At 36.9% G+C, this 12280-nt stretch overlaps 1 protein-coding gene across 3 annotated transcripts in view; it reads left to right on the top strand.

Annotated features, from left to right (window-relative positions):
- ldah (lipid droplet associated hydrolase) overlaps positions 1-12280 on the top strand; it is a 344701-nt gene that overhangs the window by 52967 nt on the left and 279454 nt on the right. Inside the window, exon 1 of one of the 3 annotated variants that reach the window (XM_078541549.1) lies at positions 3634-3830. The exons of the other annotated variants lie outside the window; for them this stretch is intronic. The gene's annotated coding sequence lies outside the window, so the exon portion shown is untranslated. Of the gene's footprint in view, positions 1-3633; positions 3831-12280 lie in introns of those variants that run through there. 3 annotated transcript variants of the gene reach the window in all.

Here is a 12280-nt window from a genome sequence, read left to right as displayed (position 1 = left end):
TAATTAATTGTCTATAAAGCACTTTGGCATGTCCTGAGGTTGCGAAATGCGCTATGTAAATGCAAGTTCTTTATTTTCTAACTGTCAAGAAATATTCATACTTATCTATTTGACCCAATGTACTGTTGTTTTTTTCTTGCTGTACCTGATCTCTGGTCATCTCTTCCCTACCCCCCTGACCAGCTCCTGGTCTTAATAAGAGGTGTATTTTCCCTGCTTTTAGGATTTATTTTCAGTGCTTTAAACTTCATGCAATTATTTTTGGTGACTGAAGAGTTCATTGAGATAAATTCAGATGAAGTGATACTACCATTATTTTTGAAGGTAGTCTAATTTTTCTGGAACTAGTATTTAATCTAATGGATCACACTAAATTTCTGATGACTTGATAGAAATATCAATTGTTCACACTTTTGTGTCAGGCTTGATATTAATCATTGCCATCAGAAGTCCAAGTTATTAAATGACACCCAGATACTGTTCAGTTTATTCCATGCCACCAGTTAAGAAAACTGATCCTTGGTGAACATTGATGTTCAGCTTAAATGGTCAAAGCGTAATAACCAGCAATGTTCTTTTGAGGTAAAAAACTGCTCTGCACAGGTATGTCTTATTTGTATGAAATGACAGGGAAGTTATCAATGGATCAACATGAGGAAGAGTACCCAGTATTTCTGGTTCTTAACTATCCCTCTTTCCTTCTCAAAGCCCTAAGGTTCATGCTTGTAATTTATGCTGCCAGGTTAATTTTAAATTATAACCATAAAAATTCTGTGAAACATTTTTTCAGACACATCATTTCCAGCTGCTTTCTATTTTTTAAACAACCTGCTGTTCAAGGCATGCACTTGATTTCCAAATGTATGCTTTTATCTGCATGTATTAAATAGTCCCAAGTAGAGCTGTAAATTATAAGTATAAATATGACTACCCATAAGACTTTTAAACATATCCACATTGTTCCTTTGTAACAAGAGAGGATGTATTTTTGATTTTAAAAAACCCCTTAAGCTATGTTAAGATTTATAGTCTTAATAACAGCTACAACATTTTAATAAATTCCACTTAAATGTAAATGCTATAATACAAGAAAGACATGCTCCATTCTGGCCAATTGTAAAAACCTGTGAAAATAGAATGCTGCTGTGACCTGTCAAATGTAGTTGACCTTCAATAAATGTGTTTAAATATGTTGTATGTCAGTGGTAGTAGTTTGCTTAATGTTGTTTCTAATTGACACAAATAGCCTAGTGGCAATATTTCCTAGATGTCACCTGTAGAAAAAAGACCTACAGGTAAGACCACCCTGCGGACTATAAACTATAACAGATTTTCATCTGTTTTATGATTGTGGTTTGTTCCACCAGCTTTGTTATATTTCACAAAGCTTCACAAATCTCTGAACTGAGCAGAAAAGTTGTTACCAAATATTGTAGTTAAATTAACCATGCACTAAGTGCTTTTGCTGTAATTCTAAGCACATTTAATTTATACCAACTGAAAAAAAATCTAGTGACACTTCCTTTGTGTTAGAAACAGGTAATGTTTCATATTAGCCAGGAGGTGGTGCTATTTCAAAGCTGGAGGAGCACTTTCTACTTTTCATATATTGAATTTAGTTTAATCCTGGAGAATTTTATCCTCAGATAAGACCTTTTCTGGTTTTTCATTGCTTGATGGTGATTACTGCATCACCACAATTAAAATGATACTACCCTTATTTTTGAAGGTAGTCTAATTTTTCTAGAACTAGCATTTAATCTAATGGATCACACTAAATTTCTGATGACTCTATAGAAAATCAATAGATCATACTTCTGTGTCATGTTAGAAATTAATCATTGCCAACAGACGTGCAAGCTATTAAATGACACCCAGATACTGTTCAATTTATTCCATGCCACCAGATAAGAAAACTGTTCCTTGGTGGACTTTGATGCTCAGCTTAAGTGGTCAAAGGGGATATGATCTTTATTTGGTAATTCCTTAGATCATTTACGAGGCTCACTTAAGAGAAAGTGCCTCCTCAAGAACTTAGATACAATTATTAAAATGTCATTGGTCTAAACAGACATAAACATATTTGACATTATGCATAATATTTTAAAATTAGCTTAGTTAGCCTGCAACATGTAATTTCATGAAGTTTTCATCTGGTGCATGTACATATTAATTTATTTTTTAAAAAAATGAATATTGTGCAAAGATATGAGTCAGTGGTCCTGAGATCTTTTTTTTTTGGAAGGGTGAGGTTGGGGGTGCTGGCATTAATGATGGGATTGGAGCATAAAACTTAGCCTATTGATTTACTGTAATTATTTTCAGTCATGATAATATGCATGCAGAATAACAAATTAGAACACAAAGAAATAATGCTTTTTGGGGAGAGCTAACAGTCAGTTAAGCTACATATCATTTTTGTCATGTTAACTTCATTAACTATTGTGCTGCTTTTTAAAAAATCATATGTTTTCCTAACAAAATGGAGGAGAATTATTTTTCATTGACAATCATTTAAAATCTTAGTGCTGAATTTTGGGTCGTGTCACAATGCATCTTAGAGTTAGTGTTGGATCTGTTGATCTCAGCTGGGTGACAGTTGGTATCCTGCAACTTGCCCTAATAACCTTGGACCAGGAATGGAAAAATCAGCCTATATTGACATTCTTGATCACTTTTGAATGGCTGAAGCTGGAAATTGTGTATGTTTGGGCTTTAGGTTAGGACAGAAAAGGACTCTGTAATGCTTCCCCTACCATTCAGCTCGGGTCCAACACCTTCCAACATATACTGCCTAGTATCACTCACAAAGAATGATCATTTAGGTGAAGTACCTGAGCATGGATCATGCCAAAGGAACTGTACCCCTGCAAAGAATCAAAACCTCAGCAAGAAATTGCAGTAATTAGATATCATACTCTATCATTGCACAGCACCATAATGAACATCTGTTTTAAACTTTATTCTGCCATGCTCAATTTCAAATAAAATGGAATGTTGTATAATTCCATTCTCCACAAACCTCTTTATAGTTAAAGGATATGAAGGGCACTCATTTTTAATTTTAAAGAGGATTATTTCTCTTCATTTTCAATATCACACAATTATGTTCATATTTTATAGCAATTTAGGATATTGAGGTGAACAGAATAGCTAATTTATTGAAGTATAGGTTTAGGTTGAAATTTGAGTTGTGAAGTTTAGTTTAAAATTAGGAAATATCATTTCCATTTTTGACTTGTTAATTTTATATTTCTATTCACTTGATGTGAGATAGAGTGCAGTTGATTTTAAAGCATTTGCAGCCCCCCTCACCAAACTGGCTTAAAAACTTAACATTTATATCTCTATTCAGTTCTGATGAAAGGTCATTTACCTGAAATGTTAACTCTGTTTCTTTCTACAGATGCTGCCTGATTTGCTGAGTTTTTCCAGCTGTTTTCGTTCTTATTTCAGATTTCCAGCATCTGCAGCATTTTGCTTTTGCAGAGTAAACTAGTTTAAAAATCTGAATTGCTAAGGAATTTGACTCTATTTAAACTAACATTATGATAAAAAAAAAACCTAAAAAAGTAAACATGATTATGAATTTTCAAACAGATGAAGATTCCCCTTTTAATTTTCATTCTTCTTTCTTCTTCATTTTAAATTAGCCAAGTTTTGTGTGTGTTATACCAGCAACATGGTCAGTTCCAACCCTTTCCTTTACCTTTTTCACTTTCCTGTTTCCAGTGCTGGGATGCTTCCTAGTCTGAGGCATTTTCTGTCAAATTCTGGGCGGACTCCCTGAAGTAAGCAACTAGCCCTGAAGCCTTCTTGCATTTGGTGATGTAGGTAAAATCAGTTTTGTCTTTTGTTAGCAGCAAATTTATTCTCGGACTTTGGAGACCATTTCAAAGCACAGTGCATCTAAGTCGAGCGATGGCAGATAAAATTGGGACATGCATGGGCAGCTTTCAAAGAAGCTGTTTCAATTCAGAGCAACAATAGTAAAGTGTCAGTGACCAATGTTGGACACTGAGTTATGCAAAATGTAGACTAGTGTAAATAATGCCTGAACCATGCATTATGCAAAGTATTATGGCACTGAATTCCCAGTTTCTGTTGTTTCTCTTCAAGGAAGCCAAACATCTCAGAGGGATAATTGGCCCCTGTCTGCTTTTGGTTCCCCCAAATGACTGATTCAATTTGGGTCGGGTGGAGGGGGATTTAAAAATAATGTTCCAAGATGTTTTCAATCTCACACATCCATAAATCTCTGAATGTAATTTTCCTTAAATTCTGCTGATGATATTCTTGAATGTGTTGCTGAGAGTTAAGCTCGAGTATTCTGATTCATTCCATATTTCTTTTTTTGTTTGTGGGAATTGTTTTGTCTGTGTTTGCACCTTTACCTGATGAATTGGCCATAATTGTGAACTCACGTTGAATGGATCATAATTGTGAACCAAAGTCTGCCACTGTGACAATAATATTGTTGATCAAAAAAATGAATTACCGTTATATTTACCAAATGAGCTTTCATATGTTAAGTACACGAGACTAATAGAAAATAGTATCAAATGTATGGAATTAGCTGTTACAACCTTCAAATAGACTAACATTATAGCTGCCAATATTACTGGATCAGTAACCCAATCAAAGATGGAAGTGGGAAAGTCACTTAGCGAGTCATGTCTCACTTCCAGTTAGCATCAGCATTGGATTCAGATATACTGGATTTCATTCAGATGTCATAGTAAAGTGCTTTGGAAAATTGTTTTCAAAAGGTTTAGCGAATCCAAGTAAGTTCCTTTTGCAGTTGGTGCGGAGAGACAGGATGTGAAATACAATTAAATAGCATCCTCAGTCCAAATCCAGTCATAGTTCTTTTAGCACAAACAATATATTCAAAATGACATAAAATACTACAATATTTTGAAAGTGTATTGTAGACAGTTTTCAAAAAAATGATTGCAGTTTTGTATAATATTTCTTTACAATATGTATTTACCCTTTTAGACAATTTACACTGTTAGTTTAAAAGTTTTGATATTAATTTATTTTAAATAAAGTGTTCTTTGCTGAAATTAACTTATTAGGCTGAGCTTAAAGACCAAAATAACTCATAGCTGCTACAAACTTTTGCTTGGTTCTTGGTTCAGTTGATCACACTTCTGAGCTTTGAGTACATAATTTAGGCTGACATTTCGTTAACAAAAGTGAGTGTGATGCAGTGTCAAAGATGCTGCGTTTTGGATGAAGCTCTAAACTAAATCCCTGATCTCCCGGTTCACATGATTGCAAAAATCCCACGGCACTATTTAAAGGGCAGGAAATTTTCTTGGTGTCTTGGCCAACATTACTTTCTCAGCCAACACCAACAAAGCGGATTGGCCTGGAGTTTCTGCTCAATTGCATGGTATTTTTGGTGCGATTCTCCTGATAATAACTGGCAAGAAAGATTGCAGAATTTTCAGCACGAGTTGCATTCAGCACAGTTTTGGTTTCTGTGATCTTTTGCGCTAGTTTAAAAACCATTTGCTCAAAGCTGGCCCCATCCACAAAATTGATCATACCCTCAGGTTGAAATAAGAACTATTGGAAGTTTCCGTTAATTACACTCATTTGCAAATCTTCAAGGGGGCTTCAGAAATTAAGCTGGAACTTTTGGGCGCTAGGATACTAATAGGGACATTTTAAAAAGGTTTAGAATGATTTTTATTTGATTTACGAAGGAACTGACCAATGTGCCCCAAGCTAACTAGGAAATAGTTTTGAATATTTTTTAAAAGCTATTTTCAGAAATTTAAAATTTGGTTACGAGCTGATGGGGAAGTGAGACTGGATTTCAAATGTTTATTCTTTTCAGAAAATCCATTTTCAGCCTTGTTAGTCAAACTTTATAAAGGTAACACTCAGAAATATATCAAGGAAAATATTTTAAAGCAAGAATTTCTTGAATGAAAAATTATGTTTTAAAACGTGGCCCAATCAGACTGGTTGATGGCAGATTTTGAATTTGGTAATATGTAAAGGAGTTTGAGCAGAAACTTAGGGTCAACGTGGGGAGTTTTCAAAACGGGCACAATTTGTGCTGGAATTGCTAATTGCTCCCAAAGCAGGAACTCTAGCCTGGTAACAGGTCAATCATCTTATTTGTTCTTCATAGAACCTTGCTATTTGCAAATTGGGTACTTAACAGTGACCACAATGTAAAAAAACAAGTTTTTACTTGTTATTATGATTGAACTGTGAGGAAGGTAGTGTTAGACTTGAAGAGGGCAGAGGCAGACTAGTGAAATAGTCAGGCATGTGGCAGATAAAATTTAATTTAAGCGAAGTGTAAAGTCACGCATTTTAGTAGGAAGAACGAGGAAAGGCACTTTAAAATAAAGGATACAATTCTAGATGGGTGCAGGAGCAGAGGGACCTAGCGGTATACGTACACAAATCGTTGAAGGTGATAGGACGGGTTGAGAAAGCGGTTAATACGACCTAGGTGATCCTGGACTTCATAAATAGAGGCATACAGTACAAAAGCAAGAAAGTTATGGTGAACATTTGAGAAACATAGATTCAACCTCAAACAGAGTATTGTGTCCAATTCTGGGCACTGCACGTTAGGAATGATGCGAAGATTTTGGCAGACATTAACAAAAATGTTTCCAGGGATTTCAGTTACATGGATAGATTTGCGAAAACTTGGGCTACTCCCTTTAGAGCAGAGAAGTTTGAGAGGAGGTTTGATAGAGGTGCTCAAAATTGAGGGTTCTGGACAGAGTAGATAGGGAGAAACTGCTCCCATTGACGAAAGCATCAGGGAATAAGAAGACTCCAATTTAAGATGATTGGCAAAAGAAGCAGTAGTGACATAAGAAAGCAAGTGGTTAGGCTCTGGAATGCACTGCCTGAGAGCGTGATGGAGGCAGATACAGTTGTGGCTTTCAAAAGGGAATTCAGTAATTAGTTGAAGAGAATAAAATTGCAGGGCTACAGGGAAAAGGCAAGGGAGTAGGACCAGCTGAGTAACCCTGAGGCAGAGCCAAGACGGACACAACTAGCTGAATAGCCTCCTTCTGTTCTATAAATATTCTATGATCCTATGATTCTGTCTCTTCTGATTGTGATATGGTACTGTATAATTGCCATAACGCTGTATAATTCTTTACTTTTTGAAACGACATCAAATTATTCCTTTGTTATGACTAAATAAATTCTTAAGTACATTACACACCAAAAGGAACATTTCATGCAATAACCATAACTAAAATATTTGCTGTTAAAACGCTTCAATTCCCATTGAGTTGTGACCTAAATTGTGTTCTTTTTTGCTAAAGGAATGTTAAATATATGTGGTGTACTGTATATGTCAAATTTACCAACATGTAAAAATTAAATGTTTGACTGATCATTCTACAAGCCTTCAGGCTAATGCATGCTACATAAGAGTAGGTAATTAAAACCACATGAACTAGAAAGTCATAGGTTATAGTGATCTACACGGCTGTGTGTAAATGATTCTTATCACTATTGTTTTGAATAAATAGATTTTTTCCTTCTGCATGTGCTTTTATTTCTAAAGGAAAAATGTGAGAAGTTCTGTGGAAAGACAAAGCTCCTGTCGCTAAACATGGGCCAAAATTTTCATGTCGGCGTGCGGGAGTGGGCCCGGCACACCGACAAGTAAAATGACGGGCGGTGATGTTGGGCGTGCGTCCTAATGTCACCATGCGTCATTCAGACCTTTTGTTTGGCGGACACATGTTAAGGCCATTAAAAAAACCAATTAAAGTCATTATCAGCGCTGCCTGTCCAACCTTAAGGTTGGCGGGCAGGTGAAGAGCCCAAGTGGCCTTCGCGTTTTTCAGGAAACCTCAGCCACAGGCGGGATGAGGTTTCCTGAAAGTTTTATTAAATAAATAAGTATTTTTTCACAATTCATAAATGTGTTCCAGCTCATGTGACACTGTCACATGAGGGGACATGTCTAAATAATTTTAATCTTTCTTTATTTCAAACTTTCAGTATGAACTTAATCTCCCTGAGGCAGCTCTGTGCCTCAGGGAGATTTCTGCGCTCTTTCGCGCGCATGCATGAAAGAGCGCAGGCCCCAACTCCCTCTCCTCCCCCCCGCCCGCACAGGTAGCACTCTACCGGCCATATGTCACGCTGGACAGGCCTTAATTGGTCCGCCCACGTACAATGGCGGCGATCGGCTCTGCTCCCACTCCCGACCAGCCAACCCGACATGGGGAAATTCTCCCCATATATTAAGTTTTGCATGAAGCAAAAATGTTCTTCCAGTGATTACCTATCTTTTTGCAAAAATCTGCCATTATATATTGTGAGAGTTCTCAATTTAATGAACGGTTCACATCATTTGCATAGCCAAGTGAACCTCACTTAAGAATTTTATATCGAATGGATAGGTAAAAGCTATGAGTCACTCAAAGGAAGGTAATTAAGTAATGATTTTAAATGGTTTAGGGCTTGAAACTACGACAAAATGGCAATTATGCAATAGAAGTCGTTATTAAAGCTTGAAGTGTCATAATAGCCAGTGGCTTCATAGTTATGTAAAGAAAGGAATAAGTAAGCTTGCATTTATATAGCACATTTTATATTGACACATCATCCAAAGCACTGCATAGCCAATTAATTTGCTCTGAAATGTAGTCACTGTTGTTCTGCAGGCAAACATAGCCAATTTGCAAGTGGCAAACTTAATGTTTGGAATGCTTCCAGTCCCTTTGCACATACTTATTCAATTTGATGAAAATATTTTCTCAGCTGAACTAAATAAAAAAATTGGATAACTTACAATACTTATGAGTATCCACAATGTTTTAGTGTTGAGCCCTGCTAAAATTCTCTTTCAGCTTTATTTTATATTTTGACCAAGTTTAAGATATGAACTAAAACCATCCACCCCCCCTCACAAGGTATTTTCCTTTATTGAGATGTCCTACACCAATTCTTGCAGAAGAGAAACAATACTTTATAAAAAGCACTTTATTTTGAGAAGTTTGTGGTATTGTGGTGCACTTTACATGTAAAATTTACTTAAGCATGAGAAAATTGGCAGCATCTAACAAATATGACATGTAAACTGTAATGTTAAACAGTTGTTTCAATTAATTTCAGAATATTTATTTTGAAACACTAAATGCTGTACCCAGGCAATTGGGAAAAACCACATTGTGCAAATTATTCACACAAACTCATGGTGATTATCTAATTACACTAATTAAGCATTAGTTAGGTTTCTGAAAGTACAAGTACAATAGGCAATTGTATTTTACTTTATGCTGGCCATCAATTTCTAAGGAGGCAGAGTTCATTTATAATTTGAGTGGATTGGCAGGAAGAATGAATAGTAGGGCCCACTATTCCTTCGTACACATAAATTGACATTTTGTTCAATAATGTCAACCTTTAACAAGAAAGTCCAGTAATAATTTGCTGTCAGAGGTACTGATAATCATGATGTGTTAGGCTGCACCTGCAGAATACGTCAGTCCTAAGGTACTTCAGGCCAGATCAGGGTCAGAGCTGCAGGAGGGGATCTGGTTAATGTTCATGGAACGGTCTTACAAAAAAAAATGTTAGAAAATTTATGGAGGAGCTGTTTTGCGTGTAGAAGCTTCCACTTCAAAAGACAAACAACAGAAACACTGATACAAAGGCAAAAACACTGGGCTCCTTTCCTGCCAGGCTCAGTACTTGGAAGAGTAGACGCAAGATCATTTTTGATGATTACAAGTTTAAAATTTTTGCCTTCGTGGTTTTATTTTTTTCCTTCCAAATTTTCACGTTTGTAAGAAAAAGATTTTAATTTTCATTTTAAGCAGTTAATTGTTTGTTATAAACAGTCCTTTCATCAGCATTTGGTTTTGATAAGGGAAAAATGAATGAACATTTTTTAGTTTATCCCCATTACCCTCTTTTTTTTGTAATGATTGCAAAAAGTACAGATATTTATCAATATTTTCAAAGGGTTGGTGAGATAAAAAACTAAAATAAATGAATGATCTTTAACTCAAAGTAATGTTTGTTTTCTATTGTTTTTCAGTTTAATTTTCAATATGTTGTTTCACAAGAACCTATTAAATATTATTGAAACCATTTGCACTTCCACTACTATACAGGTGAAGACTTTCTGACACTTCCAAGCATGCAACTAGCTAACAATGATAAAACCTGAAATGTTGGTTTAATGCTGCTGTAAAAAGTATGTTCTAAGTCCTGAACATCCAGAGAATTCAGAAAGATACAGCAAACTAATTGAAACAGCATCTTGTAAGAACATTTAATTGTGTAGGGATTTCAGTTCAGTCTCTGATGTTTAATAATAAAGGATTTACAACATAGCAAAGTACTGCGTCATTATAAAAGATACAGTGCTATCAAACATTTCCAAATTCTTGATTTCTGCAATTGATGTAATGCATATATTTTCTCCAAACTCATAAATACAAGAGGTTTATTTACCTATTTCTACAAAAGTTTACAAATTCCTACCATGCAATATGAATACTGTACATCCCCCTTCCTCACCCCAACCCGACCTCCTTCTGTATCCATCCCTGGAAAAAAAAACTATCTCCCAATTCACTTACAATTGCACTTTCAAAATTACAACTCTCTCTCTAGCCTTTGGCCCTCCATTCACTGCAACATTTCTGCAGCTACTGATTTACTCAACCACACCCTCACCTCCAACTTTTGATGTCCTAGTTGCCACAAAAAAATACTCTTTCTCATCCTGTCCATTCCCTCTAGTATGGCCCTCATCCCTGCTCCTTTAATTCCAAGGGACACAGACTTGAAAGGATATGGCAGACAACTGGTTTAACCGGATCCACCGTCAGATCTGGCTGAACCACTTAAAACACGATGGGGTCCTGCTCTCGTCAGCTAAAACTTCTTATTTTTCCAGGGTTATCCTGGAATGCAAAGATAACCTTCGGCTTCTTTTCTCTACTTCAAACCGTCTTCTTAAACCCCTCTACCCTGTCCCCTCCGCTCTCACCTTGAACAATTAGTATGAGGAGCTCATGGACTTCTTTGTCACTAAGATTGAGATAATCCGATCAACTGCCTCTGTCACATCCCTCCCTTCCACTAGCCCACCTGGCCAAATTTCTTTTAATGCTCCCCCTGCCCTAGCCCTGAACTCGCATCTTTCTCTTGTTTGTTCCCTATCTCCCATAATGCCCTCTCTAAGCTCATCTTGTCCGTGAGACCCAGCTCCTGTTCCCTCAATCTTATTCCCACTGAACTACTGATCACAAAACTTCCCCTCCTAGCCCCCATGTTCGCTGATATTGAAAACAGTTCTCTCTCTTCAGTGTCATCCCCTTCTCCTTCAAATCTGCTGTTATCACCCTCTCCTCAAAAAAAAAACAACTCTTGACCCCACCGTTCTTGAAACTACTGTTCCATTTCCAAACCCTCTTTCCTCTCAAAAGTTGTTTTTAATTTATTCACAGGACGTGGGCTTCACTGGCTGGGCCGACATTTATTGCCCATCCCTTGAACATGTCACCTCTCAAATGCATTCCCAACTTCCAGAAACTTCATGTTTGAACCCCTCCAATCAGGTTTTCACTGCTAAAGTACTTAAACAGTTCTTATCAAAGTCACAAATGACATCCTATGTGACTGTAACAAAAGTAAACTTTCCCTCCTCATCCTTCTTAAATAGCCTGTAGTCTTTGACATGGCTGATCACACTATCGTCCTCCAATGCCACTCCACTGTCATCCACTTGGATGGGACTGCTCCCATCTGGTTCCATTCTAACCTACCTAATCGTAGCCAAAGAATCATTTGCAGTGGCTTTTTTTCCTGCTTCCACATTGTTACTTCTGGCATCCAGCAAAGATCTATCCCTCCTATTTCTCACCTACATGCTGCCCCTCAGCAACATCATCTGAAGGCACAGCCTTAGTTTCACATGTGTACACTGATGACATCCAACTCTACCTCACTGCCATCTCTCTGGACTCCTCCACTGTTGCTAAATTATCAGACTGCTTATCCACCAACCAGTACTGGATGAGCATAAATTTACTCCCATTAAATATTGGGAAGACTGAAGCCATTGCTTTCAGTCCCTGCTCCAAACTTCATTCCCTAGCAAGTGACTTTTTCTCTCTCTCTCTGGCAATAGCCTGAGATTAAGCCAGTCTATTCACATCCTTGGTGTCACATTTGATTCCGAGAGGAGCTTCTGACCTCGTATTTGCATCATCACTAAGACTGCCAATTCCACCCCCGTAACATTGCCCAACTT

This window comes from Cetorhinus maximus, chromosome 5 (genome assembly GCF_964194155.1).
Source record: "Cetorhinus maximus chromosome 5, sCetMax3.hap1.1, whole genome shotgun sequence".
Lineage (NCBI taxonomy): Eukaryota > Metazoa > Chordata > Chondrichthyes > Lamniformes > Cetorhinidae > Cetorhinus > Cetorhinus maximus.
This window is presented reverse-complemented; position numbering and strand designations above follow the sequence as displayed.